We start from the raw sequence: 12,853 nt of genomic DNA, 5'->3' as shown, positions 1-12,853 counted from the left end.
GTAATAAAATTGCATATACGGTAAGTAAACAACAAAGTAGGAAATATCAGCATGAATATCTCAATATAAATAATTTTTATTTTTTTATTAATGTATATATTCACATCATAATACACATATATGCAATATTCTTTTGTAATAATTGTACATATATTAAATGTACATATATTATTAATATTTGTATAGGGTCTTTCAATAGGGACGCTCGAAATTTGTTAGAATCATAGTTAGTATCATAGTAGCCATGTTAAAGTGACATCTGTCAAATTTGTTGTGAATTGTTTAGTGTATGGCAAATCACTCATTGAGCAACGTGTGCAAATCATAAAATTTTATTAAAATCAGTGCTGCGTTCGAGAAACGTTCATTACGTGATTTTTATCCTCGCCACAACCGTCCTGCCGACTCGACTATTCGACATTTGGTGGCCAAATTCGAGTCAATCGGTTCGATAAATAATCAGCCAACACCAGTACGTCACCGAAACGCAAGGTCTACTGAAAATATCGCTGCTGTGCGTGAGAGTGTACAAGAAAACCCGAGGCGGTCAATTTCTCGTCGTTCACACAAGAACTTGGGCTTTTTTCAACTTGGCGAATTTTGCGTCAGGACTTGGATGTGCACCCTTTTAAAATTCAACTGACCCAGGAACTTAAGATAAACGACCATAGACAACGCTGTGTGTTCGCTGATTGGGTTCTGAAGCAGTTGGAAGTTAACCCAAATTTCGTCAAACAAATCATCTTTAGCGATGAGGCCCATTTTTGGATGAATGAATATGTGAACAAGCAAATTGTCGAATTTGGGACGATATCAATCCACGCGAGATACACCAGTTCTAAATGCATTCCGAGAAAGTCACTGTTTGGTATGGATTTTGGTCTGGCGGAATCATCGGTCCGTACTTCCAGTGGGCATAACCGTCAATGGTGAGCGCTACAGATCGATGATAAGCAACTTCTTGTGATCTAAAATGGATGATATGGCTACCGATAATATGTGGGTCCAACAGGATGGCGCTACGTGTCACATACCGCATGCCACAATGGACATTCTGCACGAGCGATTTCAGGGCCTGATTATTTCGCGCGGCGGCGAAATAAAACGTGAACTGGCCACCGAGATCGTGATTTAACGCCTTTAGACTTCTTTCTTTGGGGCTATCTTAAATCGCAGGTCTATACGAATAAACCGCAAACAATTGATGCTCTCAAAGTCAACATAATAAACGTCATCCAGCAAATTCAACCAGATTTATGCGAGAAAGTCATCGAAAATTGGACCGCCCGAATACGTGTCACCAAGCGAAGCCGCGGCGGAAATTTGAGCGACGTTATATTCCATACTTAATGCCATAAAATATTCTTTCAAATAAAAAAAAAATTGAGTGGATATCTCACACACAACTTGTTTTATTTACATTACAAAAATCGAGCGTCCTTATTGAAAGACCCTTTATATTTGAACTGGAAAAATCTTTTTTTAGATGTAGTAAAAAGAAGTGAAATGGGCGTAAAATGTATATATGGCATTAGATATAGTACTATGACTGTCAACTGATATATATTTCTAATACTGAAAATTTGTAATAAATGTAACGTAAACTATAGATTTTCATTGCTGACAATGTATATCAATACATGGCCGTAATTATTTCCCTACATTCCCTACGTTCAATGTCATTTTAGTTCAGGACATATATTACATTCATTATCAATACATGGATCCATATATCGCACATACGTGTGTAATTACTTCATTTCATTTTACTAAAGAGATAAGGTTTACATGCTTTCAAATATACAGATATTAGTGACGTATGTATTTATATATACTTATGTACAATGAACATAAAAATTTCAAAAAGTGCATATAAACAGACATAGTGAATATGAATTATCTATGTATTTTATATATGTACATAATGATGACATAAAATATAATTCTAATATTTGCTAATACGTCTATTATATCTGAATGAATATCTAAACATGAGTAACTTCTGTTTCTTTTTATTAGACGTAATAAAAAGAGATGAAACGTTTATGCGTAATTAATTATATTATAGTTTTTCAACAAACGATTTTTCAATAAACGATTTTTATTTTCGCACTAACAACCGTGCAAAAAATTCTCATTAATCCTTATTTGTTTTTATTTAAAATAAATTAAAAACAACAATAATTAAATTGAATAAAAATTTTATGCTATTATCGTACAATCATAAAATTTTAAACTTTTTGTCAGTTTATAAAAAAATGTAAATCTAACACATTATATATCTGCTAATTGCTTCAGTTTTTTCACTCTCGAGTTCCGCTGTTGCACTTTTATCTTCATTGTATGAAACTTGACTCGTAGGATTGTAGGCACAAACTTCTATTATTATATAACACTAGAGGTGTATTCTGATATACATTGCCAGTACTGGCAGTACTAAAAAATTGTTCCGCTATTATTACGCAGCGCGCTGCGACAGCGTCTAGTTCTCTCAATGACGTCATAAATGATAGCTATATTGCCACTGCGATTACTGCAGCTTTCGAAATGAGGCAGTTACAGTGCATGGTAGCTTCGCTTAAGAAGCAACACATCGAAAATGTTCGATTCAGGAAATAAAAAAAATATATACATTATATTTAACTGTAAAAAATGCACATATATTCATTTTACCGAAAATCTCTCTTAAATTCCCATCTTAACATGTATTCATTCACATCTTAATATGTATTCATTAACTGTGTATCCATATAATTTTTAACATGATTCAAAATGCTTGAATTGATGATCCCATAATTTATCTTCTTTGGAACTATGTTTCCTTTGGAACTGCTGCTTTCGTTCAAAATTTATTAACAATTTAGTACGTTTATTTATATCTGTTTACACTACTGCCAGTCTACTGCAAAGCCGTTCCGAAATGACATTACAATAGTGCTGGCAGTACCACAGTAATTTTGGAACGGCTGCGGCATTGCACTGTTATGACGTCATGATAGTTATACTACCAGTAAAAAGAGAACACTCTTAGATTATTAACTCTTTACTTTTCCTTATATAAAAGTATTGCCTGCAGTGAATGCGCAATGGAAAACCGTCATGTATAGAAAAAGGATGCGATTAAGTCACGTGACCAGTCTTTCATTTCATGCAAAAACACATTGAATAAATCTAACCTAACCTAACCTTCGTTCATTTTGTATGTAAATATAACTTCTTTGATTTATATGAAGTATATAAACATATGGTGTTCTGCGCATGCGCGCAGTTTTACAATGCGCATGTGTCACAAATAATACATACTGACAGGAAAAATGGGAAATTCGCAATTTAGTGTTATAATAGAGATCTGTCATATAAGATTATATCATATAAGATTATAAGGTATTTCATTGAGCAAAATGACGGAAAAGTATCAGAACAATCAATCAGAAATTTGTCCGAAATTTAGCGCTAAATTCAAATGCAGTGTTGGTAAAAATACATAATAATTGTAAAAACAAAATTAAAATTTGAAAAAATACAAAAGCTCATAAATGAATAAAATAATGGAGTATGAAATAAAATAATATGTTAAGAAAATTAATAATGTTAATAAATATATTAATAATGTCAATAATGTTAATAAATATAATAATGTTAATAAATGTAATTTGATACTTAATATCAGCTCAATGTATGATTAATGTACGACTCTTATAGTTTTGAACACATGGGCATTTTTACAAACCAAATAGAATTACTAATTAATTATTTAAAAAAGATTGATAAATTACAATAAAGGAAATAGTTTATGAATGAATAAGAAGCGGAAGATTTTTTTTAGATGTATATATACTCTAACTGGTCTAGTTTCCACTAAGGATTTAATTCGAATTAGAATGTAAGAATCAATCAATTAAATTCCAGCATTCCCTGTCGTTCGACTGTAACAAGGGAATACTTGACTGTTGGTTGGTTCTTACATTTTGATCCGGATTAAATCTTCAGTGGAAACTAAGCCAGTTAGAGTATATATATATGTTTCCGCCATTTTGCCTAATGAAATATCTTATAATCTTATATGAACCCTACGATCACAGACTTCTATTATTAACACTAGACTAATTTCTCACTTTTCCTGTTGTCAGATAGTACGTATTACTTGTGACACAAACGCATTGTAAAACCGCGCATGCGCAGAACACCATATATATTATATATTTTCATATAACTCGAAGAAATTATATGAAAGAAATCCAGATTAAACTCTCGATGGAAACTAGGCCACTGTTGTTACTACATAAAACTGGAAGAACTTCGCTCTTAATCACTCATCGGCTACTTTGAACTGAACAAACTTCTTGAAAAAATAACACAATCAAGGAGGATGCGAGATTTGGTTCACGCATAACGTGAATCTCCGCTTTTTGATCACTTCTAATCTAATGTACGTACATAGCAACTATGATAGTAGTCATGTTACAATTTTTTTTTACAATTTTAGACAAAATTGATTTACGTGCAGCTGCCATTTTAGACTACTGCGCATCCTCGGAAATGAAATATGGCTCCCACAGAACGCAGCAAATCTTGCCGCACGACGGAAGTTGTCCGCGTTAACTAATAATTCTGTTTTTAAATCGGCCTCACTTTGCAAAACATCTAGAAATAATTTAATATTATTTAATATTATTCTTCGCGCGGCAAAAGTTGGATTGAGTTCAACTTTTATCGCGCGGTGGAAATTATATATCTATTACTTCCGAATAAGCGAGGCGTTGATTGGCTGTCGCGCCAATTTCCGCCGCGTGGCAAACATTGCTGCGTTTGTGTGCAAGAGCTATTATACTATGGTAAGCACTAGTAGAATAAACAGTTCTTCGACTATCACATCCATCTGAGAGCTATTATACTATGGTAAGCACTAATAGAATAAACAGTTCTTCGACTATCACATCCATCTGAACATTGTACATCTGACCGCCATTAGTTTTAGTTTGGACATTCCACTATGTGGCGTAGCTTTTGGTCGCGCCACAATAAATACAATAGCACAACTTTCTGTTGGCACATTTGATATTAATGTTGGCCAAAATGAAGTGCGTTTACGTGAAATAAGTAAGTTATCTAGCATAGCACGGTTACTCTCTAAACTTCTCTCTCTTTTTATCCTTTTTTTACTCTGTTAAAATTCCTCGCAAAATTCGTTAGATTTATTCGCATCGCAATCCAATGAATTCGTTGAAGTGAGTAAGTGCTATTGTAGGAACATATTGGAGTATATTAGAACATGCGACACAAATAAACTTAATCTTGCTATGAAATAAATTTAAATTTTATGAAAACTAATAAAAATAAATTGTAAATATATTGAAAAATAAAGAAAAAATACAGAAAAATTAGGAAAAATATTAAATTAACTTAAAAATGTATATTTGTGTACAGAAATATTATGTGATTATATATTTATGAAAATATGAGAAAACTGATATAAAAAAAATTTATATACTTATGTCCTAAAAATAAGTTTCAAATACAATAAATAAAAAAAAATCTTTCTTGCTCAGTTTTCTTCGTTACTTTTTGTTCACTTTTTCATTTTATTACTTTTTCACAAAAATTAGACCAGTCTCTCGAGATTTCTCACACAATATTTCACCAAATGGATAATACATGTAATATCTTCCCTCTAAATTTTTCTGAACCATGTATGCTTGAAAGACAAATGTTTAAGCGAAATATTGAAATGCTTATTTAAATAGAGAGAGAAAGAGAAAGAGCAATAAAAAAAGAAGAAAAAGAGAGGAAACAACTTACTTATTTCACTCATGCGCACTCCATTTTAGCCAACATTAAATCAGGAGAGTTGCGCTGCTGTATATATTGTTGTCGCGCATAGAGTTCCTCTAATAAAAGTTAAGACATAAGAGCGGAAAGACATTGCCGAGTGCCGGGTATCGGTCGGGAACAGCATAATTTCGCCATGGTTGACAGTTGATAGTCCGATTCACGCCTTCTATACCATGAAACAGTTGCTCATACCAATTCACAAATTCATTACCTCATCGAAAGTATCTGCAAATGGCGACATTTAAAGAGACTCGAAATCTGACCAATCAGGAATCGATGCCCCATGACTTGACTCTTATCCCAGAAGGACTTCAGTCGCGCAAATCGCGCACCAATCGATTGTAAGATTGGCCGTTTCATCATCGTTGTCTGGCCAGTGCGCGTGCGTGGTGGAACACATGATAGAGAGCATCCCTGATTGGCCACTTGAGTTATTTTGAAGGCGCCACGTTTTTGCAAGTATAGTCGTCCGGTTCGCTCGGCAGATGCATAGTTTCGAATCGGAATTATTTCTTCGAGGTTGATCTGGATGAACGATTGCGAAAGTCTTGTAAGATCGCTCAATCGGATCGGTCGTGCGTTTCGTCGCGCTTTGAGTTCACTTTAATTATATTTTTAAAAAGCGTGACCGACTGTGTAATTGCATTAATATATAATTAATATATAATATATAATTATAATTCATAGTCGCTCCAATTGGCCGTGCAGCATGCAGCGCGGAAACGTGTCGTAATGCGTGTCGCAGACTCCCAGTGTCTGAAGGATGCTTTGCTATTTTTAACTTTATTGTTTTTGTTTTTCTATTTACTGGTTTGAGGTGGCATTCCAATTTTATTTTGTTTACAATCTACGATAATGGTCGGAATCGTCACCTTCTTACCGGTGAGTGCCATTAACTTTGAAGAAGTACGAGCACGTAAGTACGTTTACATCATACAAATAAACGGTTTAATATTAAATCTGTGTATATTTACAGTATAAAATATATACTGTTGAAAATGTAATCAGGAGCTTCCTTTACATAAACGAAGCTCATAATTATAAATTAAAAGTAATGATTTAGCTGAAAATTAAATTACATACTTAATTATTGTGATGATGTTATGAAATACATTAAATTTGTGTACATTAAATTTCATAAATTTTCAAGTAAAGTACATTAAATTTTATGTACGTATACACAAATATACTTTTTAGTTATAAATATATTAAATTTAATATATCGTGAAATTAAGTTCGTTTCTAGACTGATAGGAAGTAGGATAGATCTCATTTCTTCGCATTAACCTTGGTTTGCAGAGTATTGGTATGTATCTTTATTTTGATTTAAACACAAAGTGAATTTCATGTTATTCCCCTCTTCCGCCAAAAGACGCACGACCTTTCTACGCAAAGCAAGTTTAAGACATTTAGAAGTGCTTTCCGTTTGATAATGCAAATCGACACAAGCATCGTTCTATCTTTGTCACTCTCTGAATGTCAAGAAAAATAGAATGTCATCAAATGGAAAGTATCTTAGGTGATTCCATCATAAACGATCAATATTGATCAATAATGATACATGTTCAATAATACTGATCAGTAATATTGAATCATTAATATTGACAGTATACATCAATATTTAAAGTATTTTTATAACCTTATATAAACATATTATTGACAATTAATAAATAATAATGAGGCTCTGTAAGTATAAAATAATATAGGCAAAAGAAGAGCAAAGAGCCAATAATGTAGCAAAGAAGTTTAATTTAAATCATAAAATTCATATAATAATTACAAGAGACAAAAACATGATTGGAATGCTTCGATTAATTTATTATTGATATGTGAACGATATTATTTTGGCTGCTCCGCTGAGAATATTGGGAATATCTTGGATATTTTTAATTTGTTATACACTAGACGGTTCACTATGAAAGTTGGCAAAATAAGTTTTTATGATGGAAAAATAAGTTTTTTGAATACCATGTTGATCATAGAGCTGGGATTTAGTTGCATATTTCGGCTTGATTTCGTTGGTGATATCCACTGTTCTTCTCTTGCTGCGCATTGTCCAGCAATGAATCATCGGATGCTTGTAAACAATGCGCGTATTGCTTCATCTCAGGAGCGTTTCTATTAACTATATTGTACGAATGGAACTGATGAATCTCCCTCAACTTAAATAATGAAAACTTTCTTTTTAGAATAATTTTAAATTAATAATTGAAAATATTTTTATTAATAATATTTTTTTTTATATATAGAGAGAGATATATAGAAATTCTATATATATATATATATAGAAAGAAAATCGGCAGTATAAGAAATGTACACACACACACATGTGGATCATTTATTTTGAAAGTGATGCAACTCCATTTTCCTTCATTTCGAGAAACTTAAAGGTTAGTATATCTGTCAATTAAAAAATATAGATTAATTATCTCAAATCTAGCAATGTTTCTACTAGTTTATCAATAATTTATCAGTTTATCAAATCATCAATAATTTGATTATATAAATTTGTTTTAGGCGAATTTAACTAAAATAATATATATTTACGGGCTATTAAATGGACTTACACTACTTTCATAATTAATCAATTGTAAAAATCATTTAATTTCTGTTATGAAAAATTAAATATCACTTAAAATATATTTCGTATTAATCCAATTTTGTTTATAAATAATAACAAGAAATAAAATAGGAGTAATATTTTTTATTTTGAACGTTAATTATATTGATATATTGTTAAACATAAGATATAGGTATTATTTATTTATGTTCTTCATGTGGCAGTGTTTTAAAATATTTATGATGCACAGGAGGTATATAAGGTAACTGTTCCATATCTTTATATTTTTCAAAATAAGTCTGACTTCGTAATACAAAGGCGCCAGGGTGATTTTTTCAAATTTCTTCCCCGATATGTAGGTGATAAATCCAAACTCTTAAATTCTGTGTCCTCTATTGATGTTTTATATAAAATAATATATGGTGCACTCATCCAACATATTTTCAGCCAATTTACTTGTTCTCCATTAGTATTTCTTCTTACGTATTTTTTAATTGCGTTTTGTAGATTTTTTGTTGAAACGAAATTCTCTCGTTTCATTTCGTGTAAAATAAATTTATTATGTTGTCTACATTGTTTTATAACATCATAATAATCCTGTGGTGTGTACAGGAAATTCTTTTTTCGTAATGCATTTCTATGATAAATTTGCATCGTTTGGAAGATACGAATGTCCGGAGACTAAAAATTTATGATCAATTATTTCAATGTTATTTTCCAAAGATTGGACAGCCCTCAACCACATCAATGCCATTTAAATTTCGATTTTGCCCAGTACACACATCAATATTCAATAACTATATTCAATAACATGACTTTATGTCGTTACATTTTGTAAATGTCTCAAACAGCAAGAAGCTATTTCCTGCGATCCCCTGGAAGCAATATATATATAATATATATATATATATATAATATATAGTTTCGTTCCACACGTACATATTAATTTTATTATTGTGGAAATTATGAAATCCCTTTAAAACATACATATTTCGCTTATAATATGCGATTGAAACAGATAATTTTGAATAGGGTAAGGCTTTTTGTAAATCGAAAGAAAAGGCAAAGTATTTATCGAGATTTTTTGATGCCAGAATTTTATCTTCTTGTAATGCTTTTCTTGCTAATTCAACATTTTTCAAATGAAGATCATGGCTTTGTACAAGAATCGTTTTTTTTTTCGTCACCAGTTGTTGTCTGAATTTTCATGTCCAAGAAATCGCATCTTGCACAGATATCTTTACGTGACAAATGGAAATGTAACTTGAAATCTCGTTTAAAGATTTTCTTGTATGTCCATTCATTAACTGAACTTAAATTATTTTCCTTACATTTTTCTAAGTACAAATTAAACATTTTTCTTATGTTTAATTTAGGATTCAAAAACATTCATTCTGGATTTTGGAATCGAGTATAATGACTTTCAAATGCCGGCTTTTTATGTGTTCTATCACTATATTTGTCAGTTCACTAGTTCTTCTGCAAGAGCTATCCTTTTGTCCACGCATGTCTTTCGGAATATTATCATACGCTTTTAAGACACAATCAATTCGTCCAGATATATTGAAAGTATTAATGAAAAATTTCTTACATACTAAAATGTTCCACGCGAAGTGACCAAGTGAAATTTATAAGCATAAGTTCTCCAAATGAACAATTTCTTGGCCTTCTTCTATTTATATTAGGTTTTCCGGAAAATTTGTGCCGCAAAAGATTTAAATTTAATAAATGTATACTAAAATTTAAATCTTCTACGTTTCAATTTTCCTTCAAAATCGGCACGAACTTTCCGGACAACCCAATAGTTTTACATTCAACATTACAATAGAGAAATACGTTTTGCTTATTAAAATCACCTATATTCCAGAATTCATCAAAAATTGCTTTATGTTCTGATTCATTAACACGTTCTATACATTTCTTCGAACAGTTACAGTTTTAGATTCAAATTTTTTTGCTGGAATGAATTTTCCTTTCTTTGTATAATACTCTTGTCCGGCATTTCGCTTAATTTTGTTTATTCGTTGCGTATATTTTCCTTTATTTTCTTTTCATATTTTTCTTTATTTTCGCAGAATTGAAGTTCTTAGTAACAATATCCTCATCTGATGAAGATTCCACCTCTATAATTCTTTTCTTTTTATATCTCATTAATTTGTTTTTCATAGTGGAATTATCTTCATCCTCCGATTCTAAGATTATTATTTTATTTATATTCATTTTATTTCTGTATGGTTTTATTTCTGTGTGAATTTATTTAAAATTAAATAAAATAAATATTTTCAATTGTCATAAAATAATATTGATTTACTACCTGTATCACTATTTGATGTTATTATGAAATTACCCATTTTTGGAGGAAAATAAAATAAGTAACCTAAAACGGTAACTTTCGACACGTGAAATAAAACAAATGTAGCCACCAGTAGCCCTGACTTCGCCACCTATCTATGGAAAATTGGATCACTTTCATAATCAATGGCTACGCAATTTCTTATACCGGTCAATTTTAAATTGAATAAAACATTGGCATTTTTTAAGATATTAAATATTAACTCGTTATAAATAAAAAGTTTACTGAATTAAGCATAAATTAAGCATAAATTTGATATCATTTTTTTTTAAATGGACTTACACCACTTTCAAAATAAACGGTCCATGTATATGTACACAATAATTTTCTAATTATTACAATTGAAAAAATATAATTATTATCTAATCATAACAATTAAAAAAATAATCTCAATTCTCGAAATAAATAAAATTACTGGTAACTAAAAATGTTGCGCCTGAGAACTAGCGCTGTAAACGGAATAAATATTATTTATTCTTGAAAAATTAGACATATAATTATATCTTAATCACGTTTATATTTATTGTGCCTCGTGACAGCGCTAATTCCTACTATTTTTTATTATCAATTTGTAATTAGATAATTATAATTATTTTGTAATTAGATAATTATAATTATAGGATAATAGTTTCCATGTCACCATTGAGGTGACATACTATTGTTGATGCGTTTTTTTTAAAGTAGTTTCCCTTATTCCATTGAAAAGAAGAATATAAAAAATTTATTTGTGAGCAAAGAAACGAAATTCAAAGAATAATTAAATGAATATTAACTCGATTTTCTAGGTCGTTTAGACGATTGTACAAGTGATGATATATTTACAGGAATGCTAGAAGAACTGGTTTGCATTAATGAAGATAAGAATTTATCACTTAAAGAAAAATGCTTATCTATTTTTATATTTTTCATTTTTGAAAAGAAGCATTCACATAAATATGTGGATTCAAACATAGAAAAAATTCGCAAACTAAAATCATTAAGATTAGGATAATTTGAAATATTCAAAAATTTAAAAAATTTTGCTCCTTTTTCTGGGCGAGAGACAAATCACTTTGCAAATTTCAAAGTTCTTTTTGAAATTGTAAGTGTTCTTGAAATTATGTTCTTCTACTTTCATGGTTACAAGATTTTTAAAAAGAAATCCTTTCTAAGACTCTCGAAATTAGTAAAACGTATATCGAACTGACGTATTAATAAATTAATTAAATCTATAAATTTTTTGAAATTGCAATTTGTGTTGTATTCTTCGAAAAGTATTTAACAAGAAAGATAAAAATGAAGGATAAAAATGAAAAGTTTTCTTCTAAATGATTTTTAAACAATAACAGTTTCCGAAATGAATCAATATGACTAATTAATTGATTATTGTTTGATTGGTCTTTGCAGTTTTAAATTTAGGATATTTAAATGATTCAAGTCAAATCAGTAATGAAAGCAAGCTCACAAAGGACATCTTCAAAGAGAGATTTAAAATCATCATCTTTTTCAACGGACGTTTCTTGCAAGAAAAGAAAGATTTCTTTTCTTATTGCAAAGAACTTTTCTAAATATTTGGCAGCACTAAGCCATTGGCTTCACAATGTAAGGATATATCTATATAAATTGCATTATAGTCTTCGAGAAAATTGAAATTTTCAATGAGATAGAAATTTGTGACCGCCTTTTATTGAATTGACGATTTTAGTAACAATTTTCATGGTAGAACACAATTTTATAGCTTTCCTACATAATGCTTCTTGATGAATAATATAGTGTATAACGGAGAATTTAAAATTTATCCTTATCTGACCATAAAAACCTGTTTTTGAACCTCTTTCGCATCTTTTATTTACAAATGTTCGACTATTGTTTAGTGACAATAGTCAAACATTTGGAAAAGTCAGTATTAAATTTTTGAAGAGTTTGTTCAACGCCATTGAAAATATCAATACCTTTTGTCATATCATGCAATGGAACGAAGTCCAACAGCTCTTCTACGACATATGAGAAATCGTTTTGTACGATTCGAATAAAAATATTTAATTGGCTCATATGTCGATTAACAGTTGCTTTCATCCAAACATAATGAAAAATAGCTACAACTTGCTAATAAACATTTTAATTTTTCT

This window comes from Atta colombica, unplaced genomic scaffold, assembly GCF_001594045.1.
Source record: "Atta colombica isolate Treedump-2 unplaced genomic scaffold, Acol1.0 scaffold128, whole genome shotgun sequence".
Lineage (NCBI taxonomy): Eukaryota > Metazoa > Arthropoda > Insecta > Hymenoptera > Formicidae > Atta > Atta colombica.
The sequence above is the reverse complement of the archived record's forward strand: the minus strand, read 5'-3'. Positions refer to the sequence as shown.